Raw genomic sequence first — 12365 nt, 5'->3', positions numbered from 1 at the left:
TAATTTTTCACCGAAAATATCGGTAAATCTCTCAGAATTTAATTCTAATTAATTTTACAGCAAAATAAAAAAAATATGTAAATGACGGATAATGAAATCTCGATTATCACTTTATCGTGCGAGAGTATAAAATGTTCGGTGACACCCGAACTTAGCCCTTCCTTACTTGTTTTCATTTCACTTTTTTTTTTGATAAGTAAACAAATTTCACAATCAGCTGTCTAAATGCACAAATCTACCATCTGTCACCATAAAATTTCAATGGGAATTAACGTTGCTTTATGCGTGTTAATTTTTCTCGTCTGTCAGGGTTATTACGCAGTTCACTGATCAACGGATAGATTTCGATATATATTTTCGATTTTGCAGTTTCAATGATTTCGAAACTAGCGCCATCTATTAGCGACGGAATGTATTTTATCGAGTCGGCAAGTAAGTTCAATTGCATCGAAAATTTAATTTTCGATACGGTTTCAATGATTTCAATGTAATAATTATACTCTCGCAACAAAGTTGCTAAAGAGAGTATTATAGTTTTGTTCACATAACGGTTGTTTGTAAGTCCTAAAACTAAAAGAGTCAGATATAGGGTTATATATACCAAAGTGATCAGGGTGACGAGTAGAGTTGAAATCCGGATGTCTGTCTGTCCGTCCGTCCGTCCGTGCAAGCTGTAACTTGATTAAAAATTGAGATATCGTGATGAAACTTGGTACACGTATTTCTTTTCTACATGAGAAGGTTAAGTTCGAAGATGGGTAAAATCGGCCAACTGCCACGCCCACAAAATGGCGAAAACCGAAATCCTATAAAGTGTCATAACTAAGCCATAAATAAAGATATTAAAGTGAAATTTGGCACAAAGGATCGCATTAGGGAGGGGCATATTTGGACGTAATTCTTTTGGAAAAGTGGGCGTGGCCCCGCCCCCTACTAAGTTTTTTGTACATATCTCAGAAACTACTATAGCTATGTCAACCAAACTCTATAGAGTCGGTTCCTTTAGGCATTTCCATATACAGTTCAAAAATGGAAGAAATCGGATAATAACCACGCCCACCTCCCATACAAAGGTTATGTTGAAAATCACTAAAAGTGCGTTAACCGACTAACAAAAAACCTCAGAAACATTAAATTTTACAGAAGAAATGGCAGAAGGAAGCTGCACCCAGACTTTTTTTAAAAATTAAAAATGGGCGTGGCGTCGCCCACTTATGGACCAAAAACCATATCTCAGGAACTACTCTACCGATTTCAATGAAATTCGGTATATAATATTTTCTTAACACCGTGATGACATGTACGAAATATGATTGAAATCGGTTCACAACCGCGCCTTATTCCAATATAACGCTATTTTGAATTCCATCTGATGCCTTCTCTGTATAATATATACATTAGGAACCAATGATGACAGCGGAATAAAACTTTACACAAATACGGTATTTGAGCTGAGGTATCCCTTGTGGAAAAATTGTCGTGATCGGACCTTTTCAAGGTCCCTGATATCGAACACGAAGAACTCAATGCCTAACCTAACCTAATTTTTCACCGAAAATATCGGTAAATCTCTCATCTCGGTTATCACTTTATCATGCGAGAGTATAAAATGTTCGGGGACACCCGAACTTAGTCCTTCCTTACTTGTTTATATTAATTTATACGTATTAGGCTGTGAAAAAATGCCATTTAATTTGCTGTTAAGTTTTTATTTTTTTTCATATGTACAAGTTACGGAGTACCTCTATTTTTTGCTTGTAAAAAAGGCTTCTAAAATAAACGACACATTTTTCAAAAAAATACAAAGAGTTTAAAATTTTCTTTCCAAATACTGTAATTAGAATTAATTTAAATCAGTTTGATGAAATTTGTAAGTATTATAATAAAAACATCTCTAATAAATTTTAACAATCAAAATGGTGTAAAATTTACTACTACCTCTAAAACTACGTTTCGAAATTTGACCTCTTAAATTAAAGGTTAAAACATAATTTAATGCGATCTCAGGCATTTTTTTACATAAATATGTACTTACAAATGCTTCATTTTTGCCAATTCATAGCCTTGACAGACGACAGCACTTATTTGCATCAGCGGGCTTAATTTCTAGTCCATTAAAAATTTTAGTAGGCAAAATGGCCGAGTTTTGCTATTCTTTTACAGATGTCGCTTGAAGTCTGCCGTCTCCTTTGCGTTTACAGTATCAAAGGTAAGCAGTTTTATATTGCTAATTAAATAATGTGTAAGTATATTAACAAAAACAAATTATAATATTTTTAGATGGCAGAAAATAAATAATGCAGTTTGCTATCCATTATTCCAATATTCTTAACTTTTTTCGCAAACGTTTTTCTCATTACAATCAATTATTGCTTTTAATTTCACTCTATTATCTTTGAACGTAGTTAATACTAAACGAATTTTTTCGTTAAATTTATATTAATTTTCCAAAAATACCAAAATTTCTATTAATAATTTATCTTATTCATTTTTATTTCACTTTTTTTTTAATAAGTAAACAAATTTCACAATCAGCTGTCTAAATGTACAAATATACCGTCTGTCACCATAAAATTTCAATGCGAATTAACGTTGCTTAATGCGTATTAATTTTGCTCGTCTGTTAGGGTTATTACGCAGTTCACTGACCAACGGATAGATTTCGGTATATTGGGTTGTCAAAAAATTCTTGCGATATTTTTATTGAATTTTTTTTTTTTTTTTGAAATTGAAAGAATATTAGATCACTTATGCCCAGCTCTTGACCGATGCTACGGCTGCTACTAAGCCGGTCTCTTTCGACCAATTCAGCGATTTTATAGCAATTTTCGACGACAGGCCTTCCGGAGCGTGGCATATCTTCGACTACCTCTACACCAGAACGAAAACGTTGAAACCATCGTTGTGTGGTGGAAATGGAAAATGTATCGGGCCCATAAACTGCAGAAATTTTATTGGTGGCTTGAGATGCATTTTTGCTTTTATCGTAGTAGTGCTGTAAAATATGCCGTATTTTCTCTTTATTTTGCTCCAGGTTTGCGACGCTATAACTCACGAACGACATAAAAGAAACGACAATCAATCAAACACGCGTTAGCGCGTGGAATGAGCTTTCCAGACTTTTTTGACAACCTAATATATTTTCGATTTTGCAGTTTCAATGATTTCGAAATTAGCGCCATCTATTAGCCACGGAATGTATTTTATCGAGTCGGCAAGCAAGTTCAACTGCATTGAAAATTTAATTTTCGATACGGTTTGAATGATTTCAATGTAATAATTTTCGATCGAATTGTCAACGAAAGATCGAATCGTCAAAACGGATTCAATAATTAGAGCCATTCATTTTATGATTGTATATAGTATTATGTTTCAGTATTACATCGAGTGTAAAACTGTAGCATTGATTATCAGGGGTGTTGTGGGATCTGATAGTTGTCGGAATCAGAATTGAAACCGATCAAAAAAGCAGTAGGTGTCATGAACTCAGACATTCAGGGGTGTTGTGGAATCTGATAGATGTCGGAATCAGAATTGAAACCGATCAAAAAAAGCAGTAGGTGTCATTGTTTAAATGAGTTAAGCATCCACCCCCTCTACCCGGTGAAACCTGCGCATCCTAATGCTACAGCGCAATTCACTACAGGATGCCACTACACAACAACATCAATATAACACACCACACTCGCACCAACCCAACCAACAAAAACAAAAGCGGAGAAGCGGACACTTTTCGATTTACACTTTCGCCATACACTCGTCGCAAATCAGCATTCGTGCTATACAAGCCGCTCATCCACAAACGCTTTTTTTTCGACTCCACACGGCGCCGCGGAATTCCCACTTTGGCTTCGAGCGTCATCGTTCCACTCGCGCCGACAACACATCCTATTTCTATTCGGCGCGATATATTATTAAGCAAAACATTGTGCTGCAAACAAAAGATAATTTTAAATAAATTGTACTTTTCAAATGCTCAACTACTTTTTCCTTTTAAACACTTGCGCGAGTGTCAGTTCATACCATCAGTGGTTTGTATTCCCCAATAAATTGGGTCGTTATTTGTTTATGGTCCTTCGAGCCATTCCGAATGGCACTATTGGTTCCGTCCAATAAAAACAAAAAATACTTTAAAATCAATGGTGGCAAAATAAAATATAAAAAAAAGCGATACAAACCTCAAAAAAATCAGTGCAGTGGCAAACAAAAACAAACACAAAACAACCAAATAAAAGTGTGCAGTACAAAGCAAAACAGTGCAGTAAACAACTAGACCAAAATAAAAAATAAGCCAAGGAAGCTATAGAAAGTGCAGTGCAGTACATTTTAAATATATACACATGCAGTCGTACCTACATATACTGACGATGAGCGAAGAGGAAAAGTGAAGTGATGAAACACAAAACAAACAAAAAACATAATAACCATATAAATATACATATGTATATGTACTAGTGTGGTGACAAAAAAACAAAAAAAAAAGACAAAAACGAATGGACAAAGTACAGTGACACAAACAAAAAACAACAATCAAACCAAACGAGCCTAGTGTGCTGAAATTAAAAAAAGTGTAGCGGCTCTCAAAATATGTGCATACACATACAACATATGTACATATAAGACACATGTACCTATATAAACAAAATTGTACAAAAAAAAAAAACATAAATCGAGGCGAAAAGTTAAAGCGCCTAAATAATAAAACAACACACAAACCGGGCGCGAAACCCTCAAACAAAAAATAAATAATTGTAATAACAATACGGGCGCGAATAAAAAAAAAAAACTACAAAGCCATTGTCGTACCCAGCAGACTGGAAGGAACTGGGTGGAAATAAGGAAAGAGGAATTGGTGACAAAAAGGGGATATCTTCTTCTACTTTACTGGCGTAGGCACCGCTTACGCGATTATAGCCGAGTCAACAACAGCGCGCCAATCGTTTCTTCTCTTCGCTACGTGGCGCCAATTGGATATTCCAAGCGAGGCCAGGTCCTTCTCCACTTGGTCCTTCCACCGGAGTGGAGGTCTTCCTCTTCTTCTGCTTCCCGCGGCGGGTACTGCGTCGAATACTTTCAGAGCTGGAGTGTTTTCATCCATCCGGACAACATGACCTAGCCAGCGTAGCCGCTGTCTTTTAATTCGCTGAACTATGTCGATGTCGTCGTATATCTCGTACAGCTCATCGTTCCATCGTATGCGGTATTCGCCGTGGCCAACGCGCAAAGGACCATAAATCTTCCGCAGAACTTTTCTCTCGAAAACTCGCAACGTCGACTCATCGGTTGTTGTCATCGTCCAAGCCTCTGCACCATATAGCAGGACGGGAATTATGAGCGACTTATAGAGTTTGGTTTTTGTTCGTCGAGAGAGGACTTTGCTTTTCAATTGCCTACTTAGTCCGAAGAAGCACCTGTTGGCAAGAGTAATCCTGCGTTGGATTTCTAGGCTGCCATTGTTGGTGGTGTTAATGCTGGTTCCTAAATAGACGAAATTATCTACAACTTCAAAGTTATGACTGTCAACAGTGACGTGAGTGCCAAGTCGCGAGTGCGACGACTGTTTGTTTGATGACAGGAGATATTTCGTCTTGCCCTCGTTCACTGCCAGACCCATTTGCGTTGCTTCCTTGTTCAGTCTGGAGAAAGCAGAACTAACGGCGCGGGTGTTGAGACCGATGATATCAATATCATCGGCATACGCCAGCAGCTGTACACTCTTATAAAAGATTGTACCTGCTCGATTCAGTTCTGCAGCTCGAATAATTTTCTCCAGCAGCAGATTGAAAAAGTCGCACGATAGGGAGTCGCCTTGTTTGAAACCTCGTTTGGTATCGAACGGCTCGGAGAGGTCCTTCCTGATCCTGACGTCAACGTCAGTTTACACAGTCGTATTAGTTTTGCGGGGATACCAAATTCAGACATCGCGGCATAAAGGCAGCTCCTTTTCGTGCTGTCGAAAGCAGCTTTGAAATCGACGAATAGGTGGTGAGTGTCGATTCTCCTTTCACGGGTCTTTTCCAAGATTTGGCGCATGGTGAATATCTGGTCGGTTGTTGATTTACCAGGTCTGAAGCCACACTGATAAGGTCCAATCAGTTTGTTGACGGTGGGCTTTAATCTTTCACACAATACGCTCGATAGAACCTTGTACGCGATGTTGAGGAGGCTAATCCCACGGTAGTTGGCGCAGATTGTGGGGTCTCCTTTTTTATGGATTGGGCATAGCACACTTAAATTCCAATCGTTGGGCATGCTCTCATCCGACCATATTTTGCAAAGAAGCTGATGCATGCTCCTTATCAGTTCTTCGCCGCCATGTTTGAATAGCTCGGCCGGCAATCCGTCGGCCCCTGCCGCTTTGTTGTTCTTCAGGCGGGCAACTGCTATTCGAACTTCGTCATGGCCGGCAATAGAACGTCTGCTCCATCGTCATCGATTGGGGAATCGGGTTCGTCTTCTCCTGGTGCTATGTGTTCACTGCCATTCAGCAGGCTGGAGAAGTGTTCCCTCCATAATCTAAGTATGCTCTGGGCATCGGTGGCTAGATCACCTTTGGGGGTTCTACAGGAGTATGCTCCGGTCTTGAAACCTTCTGTAAGTCGCCGCATCTTTTCGTGGAATTTTCGAGCATTACCCCTGTCGGCCAGCTTATCAAGCTCTTCGTACTCACGCATTTCGGCCTCTTTCTTTTTCTGTCTACAAATGCGTCTCGCTTCCCTCTTCAACTCTCGGTATCTATCCCATCCCGCACGTGTTGTGGTCGATCGTAACGTTGCGAGGTAGGCAGCCTGTTTTCTCTCCGCTGCGACACGGCACTCCTCGTCGTACCAGCTGTTCTTTTGCACCTTCCGAAAACCAATGGTTTCGGTTGCAGCTGTACGTAATGAGTTTGAAATGCCGTCCCACAGTTCCCTTATACCGAGTTGTTGACGAGTGCTCTCAGAGAGCAGGAGTGCAAGCCGAGTAGAAAATCGCTCGGCTGTCTGTTGTGATTGCAGCTTCTCGACGTCGAACCTTCCTTGTGTTTGTTGGCGCGCGTTTTTTGCTGCACAGAGGCGGGTGCGAATCTTGGCTGCAACAAGATAGTGGTCCGAGTCGATGTTAGGACCTCGGAGCGCACGCACATCTAAAACACTGGAGACGTGTCTTCCGTCTATCACAACATGATCGATCTGGTTGGTGGTTTTTCGATCCGGATCCCTGCATAGGATGCGTCTCGCTTCCCTCTTTAACTCTCGGTATCTGTCCCATCCCGCACGTGTTGTGGTCGATCGTAACGTTGCGAGGTAGGCAGCCTGTTTTCTCTCCGCTGCGACACGGCACTCCTCGTCGTACCAGCTGTTCTTTTGCACTTTCCGAAAACCAATGGTTTCGGTTGCAGCTGTACGTAAGGAGTTTGAAATGCCATCCCACAGTTCCCTTATACCAAGTTGTTGACGAGTGCTCTCAGAGAGCAGGAGTGCAAGCCGAGTAGAAAATCGTTCGGCTGTCTGTTGTGATTGCAGCTTCTCGACGTCGAACCTTCCTTGTGTTGGTTGGCGTGCGTTTTTTGCTGCACAGAGGCGGGTGCGAATTTTGGCTGCAACAATATAGTGGTCCGAGTCAATGTTGGGTCCTCGGAGCGCACGCACATCTAAAACACTGGAGACGTGTCTTCCGTCTATCACAACATGATCGATCTGGTTGGTGGTTTTTCGATCCGGAGACAGCCAGTTAGCTTGATGTATCTTCTTATGTTGGAATCTAGTACTACAGATAACCATATTTCGGGCCCCGGCGAAGTCGATCAGCCTCAACCCATTTGGGGATGTTTCCTCGTGGAGGCTGAATTTACCGACCGTAGTGCCAAAGATACCTTCTTTGCCCACCCTGGCGTTGAAGTCGCCAAGCACGATTTTGACATCGTGGCGGGGGCATCTCTCATAAGTGCGCTCCAAGCACTCATAAAAAGCATCTTTGGTCACATCGTCCTTCTCTTCCGTCGGGGCGTGGGCGCAAATCAGCGATATGTTGAAGAACCTCGCTTTGATGCGGATTGTGGCTAGACGTTCATTCTCCGGAGTGAATGATAGTACTCGGCGACGGAGTCTCTCTCCTACCACGAATTCAACACCAAACTTGCGCTCCTTTATATGGCCACTGTAGTAAATGTCACAAGGACCTACTCGTCTCTGTCCTTGTCCCGTCCATCGCATTTCTTGGACGGCGGTGATGTCAGCCTTTGTTTTCACGAGGACATCAACCAGCTGGGCAGTGGCACCTTCCCAATTAAGGGACCGGACATTCCAGGTGCATGCCCTCAAATCAATTAATCCTTATTTCGTTTGCCATGGTCGTCATCAAAAGGGGGGTCTCTCATCCGAGGCTGTTTGTTGTTTTTCATTGGGGGTGCTTTTTTTACGTGGCGGGTCCCAAACCCAGCGCACAACCCTAAGTAGAGGATACTTGGTAAAAGACCGGAAGTTGTGAGCTGCTTGAGTCATATGTAAAAGAATCGTTTCTGGCCACTCCCAAGTGAATGGCGATCAGAGAACTTTCCTCACTTGTGTGAACTTCTACACATGACTCCATCCTCCATACCAAAGGGGTATATACATTCGTTAAATCCACATCAAAGTGAGCGTATTAATTTCACTTCTAATTTAGTATATGCACATATGTATGTTTTAAGTTACGGTTTTTCTGCTTAAAACCTAACGAAAAATCAGTATCCAAACTGTTTTAATTTGCGGCAGTACATTTGCAGTACATTCAAAATTACCACAGTTTAATGTACATATATATTCTTACCTTCCTGAATTCACAACAGGTTTCACTTTAAGCAATACCCCTTATGTTTAACCAGAACAATAAGTAGGATTGCATAGATCAAAATATTATCTAAAATATGAAAAGAGAAACAAAAAACATACATACATAAGTGCAAAATTTCATACTTTTATATACATAATAGATATACATACATATATACCAAATATATTAACAAAGTGCATACGGAAGCATATCTGCGGATTAACAATTCCGTTTCGCGCTCTCCTTCTAGTGCAAAAATATAGAAGCGTACCTTATGATTACATACGGCATACAATCTGCCACTCTCGATATACCCTACGTTGGGTAATATTAAACTATTAAATTTTAAGTACTAAAAAGTTATTAAAAAAGTAAAGTCACAATTAGCGCATAACTAAACGCTGCTAAATTTATTTTTACTTAAAACTCAAACATACAAAAAGCTTGGGTAGACAATGTGCAAAATATATATTCAAGCTTGCGTACATACATATATATACTATATGTCCATTTATTAAAACATACATATACAAACATATGTATATATTTTCATAGTCCGAATTGGCAAGTATACGGCAATACCTCTTGTTCTTTGGCAAACAAAAACAAGCAGGATTGCGTACCAAAACCGAATTGATCTCTCTAACGAGCTCTCAATTGCTTAAGAACAAAACCATAATCATAAAAACACAAGCAAGTCGTGCATTTAAGTCTTAAATTTTAAGTAAATAGCACATTGATCTCTTCAACGAGCTCTCCATTGCACAAAACATAAGCACGAACATACATATGTACATACAAGTCCGAGTATTAGGGTGTACCTAAATACAAAATTTCGGACATCAAACATTTTGACATATAAGAAAACGCGGTTTAAAAGTAATTAACAATTTAAAATAAAATATAAATAAAAATAATATTGCAATAACACTGCAAATAAATAATAAACGTTATTAATAAAATATACGTTTGTACCGATATAATCTGAAAAAACTCTGATTTATTTAAAAAGAGTATACAATTTATTACACTTTTCGCTTCTATTAGATACCATAAATCAGTTTACACTGAGAAAAACTTTAACAATATTTTAATACAAAAATATACAATATATTAAAAATGGCTAATAACGAAAAAAATCAAAATACACCTGCAGGAGCTACACGCCCAAAACAGGTTGTTAAATTTATTTCAGAAAGTGACAGTTTAACAAGATACTACACTAGATTTGCCTCTTCACCGATTCAAGAAAACGCTGAATCGTTATTAGAAATAAAAGGTCAAAATCTTAAAAATTTCTGGACTCGTCTCCAGGCGGCTCATGACGCCATAGTAGAATCTGAAGATTCAGATCTACCTCAAAATTGTAAATCATCGGCTTACGATATTTACGAAAACTGCTTGGACCAATATGAGGAAACAAAAGCTATGATCTCCGATCAATTAAAGCTAATTAAATCAATTGCCCATACTCTCCACAGTACAGTAGAGCTGCCACAAATGGACAGTCACAAGGCAAGTTCAGGCATCCACCTCGAGTTTCCCGCATGTGACACAGAAACATTTTATGGAGGTTATGAAGAATGGCCGTCCTTCCGGGACATGTTTACAGCCGTTTACATCAACCATCCACAACTATCAAAGGCACAAAAACTGTATCACCTCCGATACAGTTAATGCTTAAAATGTGATTTTTGGTCAAATAATCGGTCACAAGCGTCGATCGAATATTGGATTCTGAGCAATTTTTCGTCGTCAGTCAATTTGTGCGGAACAAACCGTGCACATCATTCGTAAGCCCAAATGTTCGGTCCAAATGCGATAAATCGAAATTTTGTAGATGTTCCATTCCATGAATTTCAATGATGATTTCAATTTTTTGATGAAGTCACAGTTTGGTGGAATTTCCGTTGATCAGGGATTTTGATTGGCCGACGTGTTGATCGTCATTTATATCCTCACGACCACTTTGAAAACGTTGAAACCACTCTCTGCTACGAGATAGGCAATCATCGCCATAAACTTGTTTCATCAATTGAATTATTTCGGTATAAGTTTTACCAATTTTAAAACAAAATTTAATGTTCGCTTTTTGTTCGAAGCTCATTTTCGCACTGATAACACAAACATACTAACACTTAAAACTCAATAATTTCATTGCCAATCGATGAAATGTCACTGAACAATCAATAAAGATAGCAGATTCTAACGCACCAGTCGACAAGTAGATGACGCCACCAAGAGGCGCTAGATTCAAAAAGTCCTGTTTACTTTCGAACGCTCCTTGAACATATGTATGTATTAGAGATGAGCGATATTGCGATTTTTAAATCACTGTGATTTCAGTGATTGCTATTTTTAAATCACTGTGATTTTATATTGCTATTGCGATCGCAACTAAGTCGACGTTAAAACGGAGACCTTTTGTTGTTGTTGTTGTAGCGGCAGATTCTGCCGATTTGACAGTGTTTGGCCGAATAAAAGTCCGGGTCTGTTCCACTTACGTAGACCCGACTGTTAAAAATTTAATTAAAACAAATTAAAATATTCCATAAATCCATTTTGCTTACATTTCATCTACCACTTCAAACATCTGCTATACTTCACTTCTTTTCCTTGATACATTTCCTGCCATTATTAAAAATTATAAGAACGTTACACTCAAAACTTCAAACCGCTATGACGAAAAATAGCATATATGATATATACAATACCCTGAAGAAAGTTGTTACATACTTTTCTGCTATATATTTGCTGTTGTGATCGTAATTCACAGGTTCGAACTGCGATCACAATTCACTGGTTCGAAATGCGATCACAGTTTCGAACTGCGATCGCAATCACTGGTTCGAACTGCGATCACAGATTCGAACTGCGATCACAATTCACAGGTTCGAACTGCGATCACAGTTTCGAACTGCGATCGCTATTCACAGGTTCGAACTGCGATCACAGTTCATAGAAGCGAACAGCTATTTTTAATATGTGATCGCAGTTGCGATTTGCGATTTTTCAATCACAGTGAAAAAATCACCGGTAGTGAAATATCGCTCATCACTAGTATGTATATTGTTATACAAACAAGTGAAAAACATATTTTACCTGCAATAATCAGTTTATTATCATTTCTTTTAAACAAGTTAATTTACACATATTTTAGACATTTAAATGCTTTTCGCATGTCTTAAAAGCTACGCCCACACCAAATCCTGATCCAATTAATAAAGGCCAAGATTTTCCTTTCAGCATCAAAAGTGAAAAAGTGACACCCACAAATAACCCGGTTGCTAAAAAGAAAGAAATAAGAATAAGTAAAAATTCTTTGTTTAGATTGAATACGTTGTATAATGAAGAGCTATACTATTTTGAAAATTGTAATCTACTACTTTTGAATTAGCACACGTTCTCCATATTATTCCGTTTAGCGCGATCACGCCCACTTTTTAAAAGCTTTTATACCACAAATACCATTCTCACTTCGATGCCGCGTAGCAAACAAATATTGAAACTAGTAATAGTTTTTTTTGCAGTTTTTCTATCATCTCACATTTTTGATCACGCTATTGATTGCG

Source organism: Bactrocera dorsalis, chromosome 2, assembly GCF_023373825.1.
Source record: "Bactrocera dorsalis isolate Fly_Bdor chromosome 2, ASM2337382v1, whole genome shotgun sequence".
Lineage (NCBI taxonomy): Eukaryota > Metazoa > Arthropoda > Insecta > Diptera > Tephritidae > Bactrocera > Bactrocera dorsalis.
Note: the sequence above shows the minus strand (reverse complement) of the source record.